The 11,331-nt window shown below is 58.4% G+C and overlaps 1 pseudogene across 1 annotated transcript; it reads right to left on the bottom strand.

Annotated features, from left to right (window-relative positions):
- Positions 1 to 319: 319 nt before the first annotated feature.
- Positions 320 to 10,979, bottom strand: LOC105510873 (annotated as a pseudogene). Its single transcript, XR_001001621.1, has 16 exons — positions 10,867 to 10,979; positions 9,722 to 9,876; positions 9,372 to 9,444; positions 9,127 to 9,209; positions 7,795 to 7,834; positions 7,244 to 7,324; positions 6,684 to 6,791; positions 6,245 to 6,354; positions 4,952 to 5,000; positions 4,325 to 4,445; positions 3,519 to 3,613; positions 3,071 to 3,136; positions 2,502 to 2,601; positions 1,982 to 2,134; positions 628 to 1,004; positions 320 to 441 (listed from the first exon to the last, which is right to left on the bottom strand). The product of XR_001001621.1 is annotated as a TBC1 domain family member 3G-like (transcript).
- Between the last annotated feature and the right edge of the window lie 352 nt (positions 10,980 to 11,331).

The following is an 11,331-nucleotide window of genomic DNA, read 5'->3' as shown; positions in this document are numbered from 1 at the left end:
ACGGCTGGGGTGGTGGGAGGGGCTGGGCATGGTTGGCTTTGTGATCTGGGGGCTGGTGTGTTCCATCTGTCAATGTCTTTCGAGCTGCACACTTTCTTAATAAATTTTCATAAGTTTAACAAAAAATAAAACCAGGACGTGAAGTTTGCTTGGGTTGTTAAGCCTCGGGAAGTTATCCAGCCATGAGCCCTGCTCCAGATGCTTCTAGAAGCCTGGAGGGAACTGAGAATTTTCCAAGTAGAGGTGGCAGAGGCAAGGCCCTGAGGTGGGAGCGCACTGCTACTCATCCCTAGCTGCGACAGGGGGATCTTGGTTGGAATCAGTGCTGGGTGCAGTGCAGGTCTGGAAGTCCATGTCCACACTGTGGTTCAGTGCAGTGAAAGCCAATCTCACCCCCTCGGCAGGGTGTTGTTCCGCCTGCCAGCAGGTGGCCAGCTGGTCCTCCTGGAATATGGTGCCATTGTAGAAATTGGGTGCAAGTCTCTTGTCCGTAGATGGGGTGCCCTGTTGTAGTGGGATATCTCCCGGCCTCCCTCAGTCCTGATGGGCCTGGGCAGGGCCTGGTGTCAGGGTCCCCATGGGCTTCTCGAGCTGGCCCTGTCCCACTGTCCCAGGGCCGTCCAGGACACATTCAGAAGGGACACGGACCCAGCAGCTCTGTTTGAAATCATAATGGGGGAACCCAGGGCCCCCTACATCCAGGTCCGTTGGGAGACGGGGCATCGAGTTCCACTCCAGGAATCTCCAGGAACCCTGAGGTCTTCCCTGAGCCGGGGCCGGGCTGGGCACACCCCGAGTGCCCACAGGGTAGGTGTCTTCCCGGACAACCCCACCAGGACAGGGTGTGGAAGAACGAGGTGCCCGTGGCGGGGAAGCTGACCAAATGGGCCGCTGGAACTGGGCTGGTGGGCCTGGAGGGGCCTGCCTGTCCCCCTTGCAGAGGGTCGTCCTGCCTTGTGAAGCCCGCACAGGCCTGGGTGCTGAGGACCCTTGCTCGGGTTTGGCTGAAAGGAAAACAGACGTGGTCAGTGTCTCTAATGAGCCCATGCAGGCCTTTCCCGCCTGGGCCCTACCTGCCTGGGTATCTGGAGTCCTCGGGGTCTCTGTGGGGCCCCCGGGGCCTGACACTGAGGACACGCCTGTAGTCTGCTGATCCCAGAGGAGGGGTGTGTGCCACCTGGCATGGGGAAGCTGTTGGGGGATGGCAGGTGGCTCCTGGAACTCCCCCAGGGTTCGGACTGGCTGGGGGCTTCCAACCACACACCCTCATCCCAGGGCTGTTGGGCCAGGGATACAGACCCCAGTGAGAACTCAGGTGGGAGGGGCCTTGGATGTCACCCAGCCCCTTGTCACCTCACATGGGGACCGATCTCCACAGTGGGGATTGGACCTGGACGTGGGTCACTCTCTGCCTCCCTGGGCCGCCCAGTCCATGCCAGGACTGACTGTTCCCACATCTGCCTGAATTCTTGGCTCTGACTCTCGCCTGGTGTCCCGCCTGTGCCCTCTCCCTGAATGCTCTGGGAGTGAGGGACACCCGATTCCCTTGTCTCCCTGGCTCAAGGCTTGTTCTCCTGGCAACCTTGGAGGAGTGTGCAGCAGTGAGGGGCCTCTGCTGCTCTCTGAGGCTGTGGGTGCTTGCAGGGAGGGGTGGGGATTCCCACAAATGGGTCTGGCTTCTTTAGTGCCCTTGACGGCCTTGTGATGGGGAGACAGAGACACTGTGGAATGTGGGAGGGGGATTGTTGGAGGGTCATGCCCACATCCCCCTCCTGCGTGCACAACACATGCAGTACACGCGCACTGAGTGCCTGCCCTGAGGACCGGTGGGCCTCCTGTACTTTCTTAGAGTCCAGGAGGAAGAGGAGGAAGAAAAGGTGAAGAGGAAGGCCCAGGTAGTAGGGTTGTGGGTCCTGGGCACTCCCTCACTATTAACTGCCGCAGAGGATGACATGGCAGGGGACATGGCACTGGAGCCCACCTGGGGGTGGCAGGTCCCCTTGCTTCCTTGTTAGTTTCTTCGTAGAGGCCCTCAGATGCTTGAGCACAGAGTCATCATCCAACTCCCAGGTACAGAAGAACTGGTTCCGAAAACGTGCCCACAGACCAGACGTGGACGTCTTCATGAGGCGCTCTAGGGACAGGGTGGACATCAGGCCAGGAGAGTTTCCTGGGAGGGGGCACAGCTGATACCCCATGGCCACTTCAGTCTCCCACTAGGTGATGTGGGAACCTTTTGAGCCCACCCCAGGGGTTCAGATGTGCACAGGAGACTGTGGCCGGGGGAAGTGGATAGGGAAGTGCTCACAACGTTCCTGACTTTCATCTGGGCCATGTGGGGGACGGGCTCGGTGTCACAGTCCCCTGCCCAGCCCACCTGGCCAGACCTCCATCTGGGCAAGAACAGAGGACCGTGAGGACAGTGTGAGCAAGCTGCCCTCTGGACAGTCTGGCTCTGACCCCAGGGCTTCCCAGGCCCCACTGGGCACACGTAGACTTACTCCTCTGAACCTTAAAGGCAATGCTTGTGATCGGCATCAACACCTGTTCTCCTTCCAGTAAATACACATCCCACAGGTGAAGGGTGAGCCCAAGAGAGATCTGTGGGGACAGCAGGTGTGGGAGAACCTGGACCTTCCAGGCTGGGGCTGGTGGCTCGAGCTGGGTCCACTGGGCCTTCAGTCCCCAGAGTCAGTGACCTTCCCCATGAGGGTCGCCTGAGCCCTCCAGGGCGCTGGGTCAGACAAGGTCTTGCAGCTCCTCATGGGGGGCACTCATTTGAGGGGGGATGTGGCTCCTGGAGAGAGGGGCTTGCCCAGGGCATGAGGCTTCCCTGAGCCCTCCCAAGTTGGGTCCTGGCCCAGTCTGCCCATGAGACCGGGTCTGAGCCCCAGCCTTTGCCCTGGGATGACCCCTCTTGGGCAGAGGGTTTTGTTTGGGTGTCCTGTGGGGACCCCCCGGTGGACGGAGCCTCCTGTGGGCTGTGGGTGAGCCAGACCCCGGGCTGGGGAAGCAGGGCACTGCAGGGCAAGGAGGGTTCCTGAGCCAGGGTCTCCCTGTGCCTTCTTACCCCATCATTCAACATGTGGAGAAGCCAGCCTAAGGAGGAGCTCTGCGCGCAAAGACCTTCCTTGTCCTGATGGGAGGAACAGAGGTGCTCAGGGCCTCCTGGGCTGCCATAAAAACCTCCCTCTTCCAGGGCCTCTGAAGACCCTTCCCCTAGTGCAGAACACTGGGCGGTGTCCAGGGCTCCCCACAACACCTTCCCCTTCCCACACTCCGGGTGGACACACTGCCCTTTGCCCTGCTCTGTGGGAGCTGGGCCCCATCCCTGTGCCTCTGTCGCCTCCAGGGCAGGAACGGAAACCAACTCCCAGCCCACGAATAACCCGACGTCACCTGTCAGGCCCTGGCTGGACTCAGCCATCACCAGCCCCATGAGGGGCTCCAATGCCCGTTCCTCCAGCCCCACGGGAGGCAGGTCCTCTGGGGAAGAGCCGAGGGGACCATAAACTCACCAGATGCCACAGGGTCTTGGGTTGTGACGTGGGGACCACATGCTCCTGATGGTCTTGGAGCCCCTGGACTGTCCTGCCATTTGGGCTGTGGAATCCTGAGAAGCCCCCAGCACATCATGAAATCAGAGCCTTCCCCCAAGGTGTGGAGCCATCAGCTGGAAGAGCTGGGCAGCTGCAGAGGACCCAAAACCCCAAGGCCTCCCACCCTCCCACCTGATGACCTCACCATGCGGCCATTGCCCTGGGGAGGTGGGGCAGGAACATCCCCTGGAGCCTGGCTGGAGCTTCCCCTGGAGGCCTCCTGGACCGGGGTGCAAAAAGGGCAAGCCCCACTTTGAGGCCACGGAAAGGCGGCCAGAGTAGGGTCGGTGCTGGGCTTCCTGGTCCTCTCCTGGAAGTGGGGTCGGACCAGGGGACACGGGATGGGGAGATGCTGCCACCTGGGCTTGATTGGCCCATTTTTGGGCACCAAGGGCAACTGGACCCCAGGTAACTTGAGGGCAGGAGGACTCTCAGGGAGGGGAGAGTCAGCTGCACACAATCAGAGCCGAAGGGCATGACAGCAGGACACAGAGGGTGGCCACGGGGGAATGAGATGCCCTCCGCTGATGGGGATGAAAGGCGTCTGACTTGGGCTTTGGGGGTCAGCCGCGGACTCCTGTGGGACCATCAGCGGAGACATCCTAAAAGTTCCCAACAAGCTGGCGACACAAGGAAGGTGCCTTGGCTGAAAGCCGAGATCAGCTGGCCAGGCTGGCTGTCCCTGGTTTGGCTGCATCAGGTCCCGTGGGCAGCTGTCCACCTACCCTGCAGGGAGTGCCTCTCCCTGGCCAGCAGCTGCACCAGTGCCCAGAATGCATCCTCCTCAGGCAGATAAAGGAGGAACAAGGCCGCGATGTGGCTCAGGTCCCTGCAGTAGCCCACCTCCTGCAAGAGACAGAGTCACCATAGAAGGACATTACCTGGGAGGATGGAGGTCACCTGGGAGGACTCATGTCATTGAAGTGGGCAGAGGAGACTTCAGAGTCTTCCTCAGGATGCAAATTCATTTCATGACAGGAGCCAAGTCCATCAGGCACTTTAGCACCTTGTCCAAAATGTCTCCTGATAGCACCGTCTTGCCTGCGATGCTGCCAAGCTCCTGGGCTTTGGGGCAGCCCCAGGAGGAGGGCATCATTTCTGGTTCTGAGAAGTGGTAGTCAGGCCCAGGTGACACCAGGAGTCCAGCCCCGACTCCTTTGTGTCTCAGCTTGACCCCTTGAGGTCACCCCCTTGCTTGGAGGTTTATGCCAGCAGTGAGCTGGAGTCCTACCTCCTATATCCTGGTGGCTCACAAATACTAATTTTAAAAGAAGCGACAGCACCCCCACCAGACACCCACTCCTGTGAACAGGGAAATACTGCCTGGGAACGTCACTGCCGGGAATACTCACCGGGTTATACTCCGAATATGCCAAGAGGATGTAGAAGAGTTCCCGCTGCCTAGGAGACAGAGAAAGGGGGCTTTTGTTTGTTTTGTGCAGATGACGTTCATTTCAGTTTGTCTGCAAAGCCTAACAACAAATCCCATTTCAGGTTCAGATGATTCACCAGATAAGCAGTGAGCTCTTCAGGGCCTTTGACTTGGAGGAAATGTTTCAGTAAAATCCACATCTGTGACATACAAATAGCCCAGTTGTACAGTGACTTGCCTGATCCTTTTCACTCTGAATGATTTTCTTTATTTATTTTCAGTTTGCACACACGCCAGCTCAGTCTTTGGGTGTACAGTTTCTCCACGGTTCTAAACCAATGGACAGAGTCTCCCGGCCACTGCTCCAGCCCCTCCTGGAGCGACTTCTTCATCTTCCAAATCTCCAGGGTGGCCCCTATGCACCCGGCCTCTCCCCGATCTGTCAGTCCCTGGCCACCCAGACTGCTTCTCAGTCCCTATGGTTTGGCCTTTTCCAGAATGGCCCAGGAATGGGAATCCTACGTGGTAGCTTACTGGGCCTGGCTTCTTTCCCTCAGCAAAATGCGTCTAGGATCCACCCACGTTCGTCCGGGCATCACTGACTCGTTCCCTTTTTTCACTGGGTCTTCCGTTTGAAGGGAGGACCAGACTTGCTCTCCCCATTCCCATTTTGAATGTCATCCCCGAAGGCTCCTTGTATGAGTGATGATGAATCAAGCAGTGAACGTGGCATGCAGGTCTCATGTGGACCTCAGTTTTCATATCAGTGGGTTCAATATCTGTGACACTCTGGGGATATGCAGTTGAAGACCATTGAGCTTTGTGAGCCACTGCCCAACAAAGTGGCTGTGCCATGTTCCATTCCCGGAAGACCAGGATGACAGTTTCCAGGACCCCTAATCCACCCAGCATTTGGTGCTGTCAGTGTTTCCTGGGGAGGCTCAAGGGCCCTCCATCCTGCCACCCTCCCGTGGTTCCTACCATGGGTCCCCGTGGGTCAGGGAGAGCACCTTTCACCATTGTGCATGATTTTGTTTGCTGCCTTCTGTCTCCTCAGGATGCTCCTGGGTTCTGGCCCCACATGTTCCAGTCTGGCCCAGGGCTTGGAAGCAGGGAGGTGCTGTGTTCATGGTGCCGGCTGTTCCCTGGGCCACGAGAGCTCTTGGCATCTGTGTCATCCCTCCTAGGTGACCCTGGCTTCTACTCCGGGGAAGCCCCCATCCCACTCGTTCACTCCATCTCCTCTGGGATCCTGTGGCTCCCGTAGGCTTACTTGGCTCCATATCGATCCCTGAAGAACATATGATTCCTTAATGTCCTGCTCACGTCCAGGTCGATCTGGTGGATGAGTTCAGATGACCTCTTGCCCTTCTCCTTCATGACCTGTAGGGCAGGACCAGGAGGAGGAAGCAGCCTCAGAACAGATGGAAGACTCCCTGCCCCAAATGGCTATCAGCCCACAGTCAGCACACCAGGATGGAAGGAAAGCAGGAAGGTTTCCTTCTGCACAAAGCTGCTTTTTGGCTTGTTACTGAAGCTGGGGAGGGTCAGCAGAGCTGAGTTTGTCTGTGGTGACTATGTCACCGTCCGTGCCCAGGATGTGCATCTGACCATCCCACCCACCCCCCAGGCTGAGCTTGATGCTCCCTCTAACTGGAGACCTGGGCCCCTGACACGGCTTGTCCTGTTTGTTGTGCTCTGCCTGAGCGTACCTTGTATGTTCTGGGGTTTTTCGACTTGACTTCCTGTATGTTCAGCAGGACTGACCACATTTGGCTCCGGATGTTCATGGGAATGCCCTTATATACTCGATCTATCAGCTGTGGGCAGAAAACAACCTGGTGTCACAGGTCACGGGGCGACCCCAGTGAGGACCAGAGCCCGAGGATTCTGGAAATGGTTGGTTTTGGCTGTATGATCCCTCGGTAGAGGTGAGATCGAGCTGGGACAGGGTCTCCCTTCCCTGGATTGAAAGAGCGGATGGACACTCAGAGTCGGGACTCTGATCTGAACCTTTTCCTTCCTTTGGGTCACCAGGGCGTCCCTAGCCTTGAGCTCCGGGTGGTTCCAGCCCTAGATTCAGATTCCCTCCCAGCAAGGTGAGGCTTGTACAAATAGGCAGGCAAACCACCGACCAGGCCTGCGGTCCTCTGGGTGAGGACAATGTGCCACCCGCCCTCTGAGAGGCTGACGGTGTCAGGTCACAGCCATGGGTGCCTGTCCCCTGTCTCTGCAGAGAGTGGTTCTGGGGGCCTCTCCCTCCACACATTACCTTTTTACTGTTCTTATATGTCTCCCATTGTCCCAGCATTTTCATCCACTTGCTCTTGCGTCTCATCTCCCGCCTCATTTGCTGTCAAATGAGGAATGTTGGAGTTAGGGGAGCTGCCAGGCTTCCCAGAGCCACCCGTGGATGCTGGGCCCTGGTGGGCCCAGCTGGAGGGAGCCAGGGAAGGGCAGACCCTAAGGGCTGAGAGTCTTTGGGCAAATGAGCGCCAGTGGGCTGGCTTTGGGACCCCAGGACGTGCCATCCTCAGGCCACAGACACACCAGTCTTAGGTCAGGTCCCAGCTTCTAGGTGGGGTCCTGACACAGGCGGGCAGCCACCCCCAAGGCATGACTGTGATTCTCACTTTGGTATTTTATCAAACCGCCCAAGTTACAGCAACCTGGGGTCAGATGCAGCAGGGACTGCTGCCCCTCCCAGTGATAGCGTGTTGCCCCCACCCACCACCGCCCATGCCAGCTGCCTCCTCTGCCTCACCGACCACCCGCCCAGTCCACATGTCCCTTGACCAGCTCCCCCATGCATCAGGCTCTTACCTTCACCTCCTGAGCTGTGAGAGGAGGCAGCTCTGTCTCACTGTAAGGCAACCCAGGCAGAACTGAGGACCTGCACAGGACCTGAAGCTACCCCAGACTTAGAGCCAACCCCCAGAAAAGAATGGCTCTGTCCGTATCCAGCTCAGGGCTCAGCCCAGGAGAAGACACAGGGAAGGGAAGACAAGGGCCTTCCTGTGGGGGTGACTCCCAGGAGGAGAAGGACCTGGGAGAAGAAGGAGTGTGGGGCCAGCCTGGCCAGGGTTACTGGGGCCCCTGGCATGCAGGGCGGTAAGATTGCACAATGGGGCTCCCCAACCTGGACTCGAGGTGGTGCTTTCTGCTGGAGCTGAGAAAGGTCAGGCCTGAGATGGGATGGGGACCACCCAGGGTGGGCGACCGGGCCCTGACAGGAGTCCCTCAGGGAATGACCACATCACCCCACCAGGGTCAAGGCAGCCTGCCCTGAGACCTGCCCGGTGTACTCCTGGTGCACCAGGGGCCCATCCCACTTGACAGCCCCAAGGCCTTTGCAGGTTTTGACCTCCCAGCTTCCACCTGCCTCTCCCTGCACCTGACCCACACACCCTGCAATTCAGAAGTGGCACGGCTCATCAGCTCCTTCGCACCCCACCTCCCCCGGGATCCTCTGGCTCTCCATCCTGTGATCCCTAACAGATGGCCTCCTGGCTGGGCTCCTCTTACCTGGCCCCAGATCCCTTCCCAGCACCAGACCCAGGGTCTCTAGCCACAAGCCCTGCTGCCTCCCTGGCCTCAACATGAGATGCCCAGAACGGGGCACTGCCCGTCTTCTCCCTCATTCTCCTAGAGTCAAAACCCTCACTGTCCCCATGCCTTTCCCTCTTCCCTATGGGGACAGTGAAGGCTGAATCGCTAGGGAAATTGGGAGGGGACAGGGGCAGGTGGGTCCTCAGAGACCTGCTGGACAACAGCCCTGAGGCTGGGCCAGGTGTCCCCTCATCCTATGGCCACAACACTTGGATCTCACTGGGGTTGTCTCCAAGTAGACAGGGTCAGACCCTCAGGCTGCCCCGCTCCTCTTGTGCTAACTTGTGGACAGAACTGCTGAGAGTCCAGGAGCCTGACCTAGCCCAGTCTCCATGCCCACCCGCTCCCTAGATGGGCCCTGCACCTCTGGCCTAACAGCAACCTCAGGCTGGACCTGCAGGGGAGCCAGGGAGGAGTTCTGACCCTGGAAAGGAGGTTGGCCCGACCCGGTGAGACAGTCCTGCCTCAGAAAGGCCTTTCTAAAAGCAAACCCATCCCTGAGCTGAGACAGATGCTTTAGGGCTGAGGGGAGCACAGAGGACTCACTGCACAATCCCGAAGTGATCAATGTTGTTGTAGAGTCCAAAACGCTGAGGCCTCCTGTCCTTTGGCAGCCCAGCTCGGTGTCCCTGTAACTCAGAGGGAGCCTTGGTGAGGGGTCCAAGGTAAAGAGTGCAAGGGGCTGGGGGTAGTGGCCACCCGTGCCCACCCTGTGCTCCTAGGGAGCCCAGGACCCTTTGACCAGGGCTCACTGGAAGAGGCCTCCCTCCAAGGAGCAGAGCGACCTGTACCTTCTCATAGTTCATAATGATATTCTCTCGCTCCTGTGCCCGCAAACTGTCTGCATCCTCTGCGATTTCCATCCTGTGAGACAAAATCATCTAAAAGTTACATTGTACCCGAGAGCTTCAGAGAAAACCTGAATCGTTCCCACCGGGCTCCCAGATGCCGGCTGGCTGCGTAACCTCCATTCCACCACCGCCCCCAGGTAAAAAGGAGCCAGATCCAGTGGCCCACACCTGCACGAGTCTCTGGAGTCTCAAGCCCCAAGCAGGGGTGGGCATCATCCCAAGGACTTGAGGACAGTGCGACCTGGACAGAGAATCCCGTCATCCCCAAATGCCATGAAATGGGGACACACCTGCCCCAGCAGGTTGAATGGTGTCCACCTGCCAAGGGTGAAGGGCCCATGATGGGCTATTCCAGGGATGTGGAGGGAGACTGAGGTCAGCGACCAGAGGTCTCTGTACAATCGGCCTCCTGAGATGCTCAGGGACCACAGAGATGCCCAGTTTCCTACAGGGATCAAGATCTCTCCTGACTGCTCTGTTCTCCGCTCATCACTTTGGCTCCCGTGGCCCTTCAGTCTGAACAGTGAAGCCACTTTAGGAATAATGCCAGTTGAGCAGGAGGGTGTTCGGTTTGGGGATGAAAATGATCTACTGTGCTCGTGGAAACCCTCACTCAGGGAGGGACTGTGGACTCCACCATTCTGAGCTGTCCCTACACGAGGGGCCTTCATTTTCCTGGATCACTGAGGAAAGACCGTGGGTCCTCGGTCCTGGAGAACACCTGGATGGACCGTCCCTCCTGGGAACACTTGGGGCAAAAGGAGGGCGAGGCCTCCAGAGGACCAGACAGAGCAAGAAATACTTGGAGAGAACCCCAGTGCCTGGACCCTTTTGAACAGAAGGGAAGATGGTCTCCCCCAGCCAGCCCTCCAGGGCTCCTTCATTTTCCACAGCTGCCCAAGGGCAGAAGGTTCCCCAGGACAAGGGACCATGTGTGTTCAGTGGGGCCCACAGCCACCATCAGGACCCAGCTTAGGGCACAGAGGTGTGCTGAGGACCCTCCTATCCCCCCCACCCACAGTGGATCCATCCCAGTGGCTCTGCCAGGACCAGGCTCTGCCCCATCGGGATGGGAAAACTGGGAAGACTTGGGATCTAGGGCAGGGAGGTCACAGGGTTCAGGCCTGAATTCCAGCACAGCACACGGCAGGGCTGAGAGCAAAACCCAGGGTCCTGTCTGGATTCCCAGGCCGGTCACCGCCTCTCTGACCCCAGATGTCTCACCTGTCAAATGGGTACACTAGGGAACGGCACTCACTCTGTGAAGCCACCATGAAGACGAAAGAGCCAATCGTCTACACAGGCAGTGTAGAACAGGCGCCCGGTGGGTGCTCAGGGATGACCTTCCTCGGTAGCTGCCCAGAGGCCAACACCACCCACACCATAGCCACTGTCCCCAAGTGAGCCTGGAGGGAAGAGAGCAGGTCACACTCACCTGATTCTGATGAATCAGCTGGCCTGCGTTATGCCTCTCAGGTAGAAAACCTTCGAGTCCACAAAACTGTTCCCAGATACCACTGTGCATGTGTAACTGCCGTAGAACACAGAGGCAGGCCGGACAGCGGATTGGTGCTAAGCACCAGTGACATTCTGAGGTCATGGCACGCATCAGAATGGGGACTTGCCCGGGTCAGCAGGGCCCAGAGTCAGGGTCCTCCGCTGCCTGAGGCGGCCACACGCCTGCCTGCAATGTGTTTGCACACGTGCGTGGACACGTGTATGTGGGTAAACACGTCTGTGCACGTGTGTGTGGCTTCTCTGTCCAGGCCTGGCTGTCCCACTCATGTGTGCACCCTATTTCCTCATCACTGTCACCCCTGAGGCCCAGGGCCAGCATCAGAGCATACATGGGTGTTCCCTAACTTCAACCCTCCCCGCTCAGGGTGGTCTGGGATACACT

This window comes from Colobus angolensis, unplaced genomic scaffold (genome assembly GCF_000951035.1).
Source record: "Colobus angolensis palliatus isolate OR3802 unplaced genomic scaffold, Cang.pa_1.0 Scaffold193, whole genome shotgun sequence".
NCBI classification, from domain to species: domain Eukaryota; kingdom Metazoa; phylum Chordata; class Mammalia; order Primates; family Cercopithecidae; genus Colobus; species Colobus angolensis.
The sequence above is the reverse complement of the archived record's forward strand: the minus strand, read 5'-3'. Positions and strand labels throughout refer to the sequence as shown.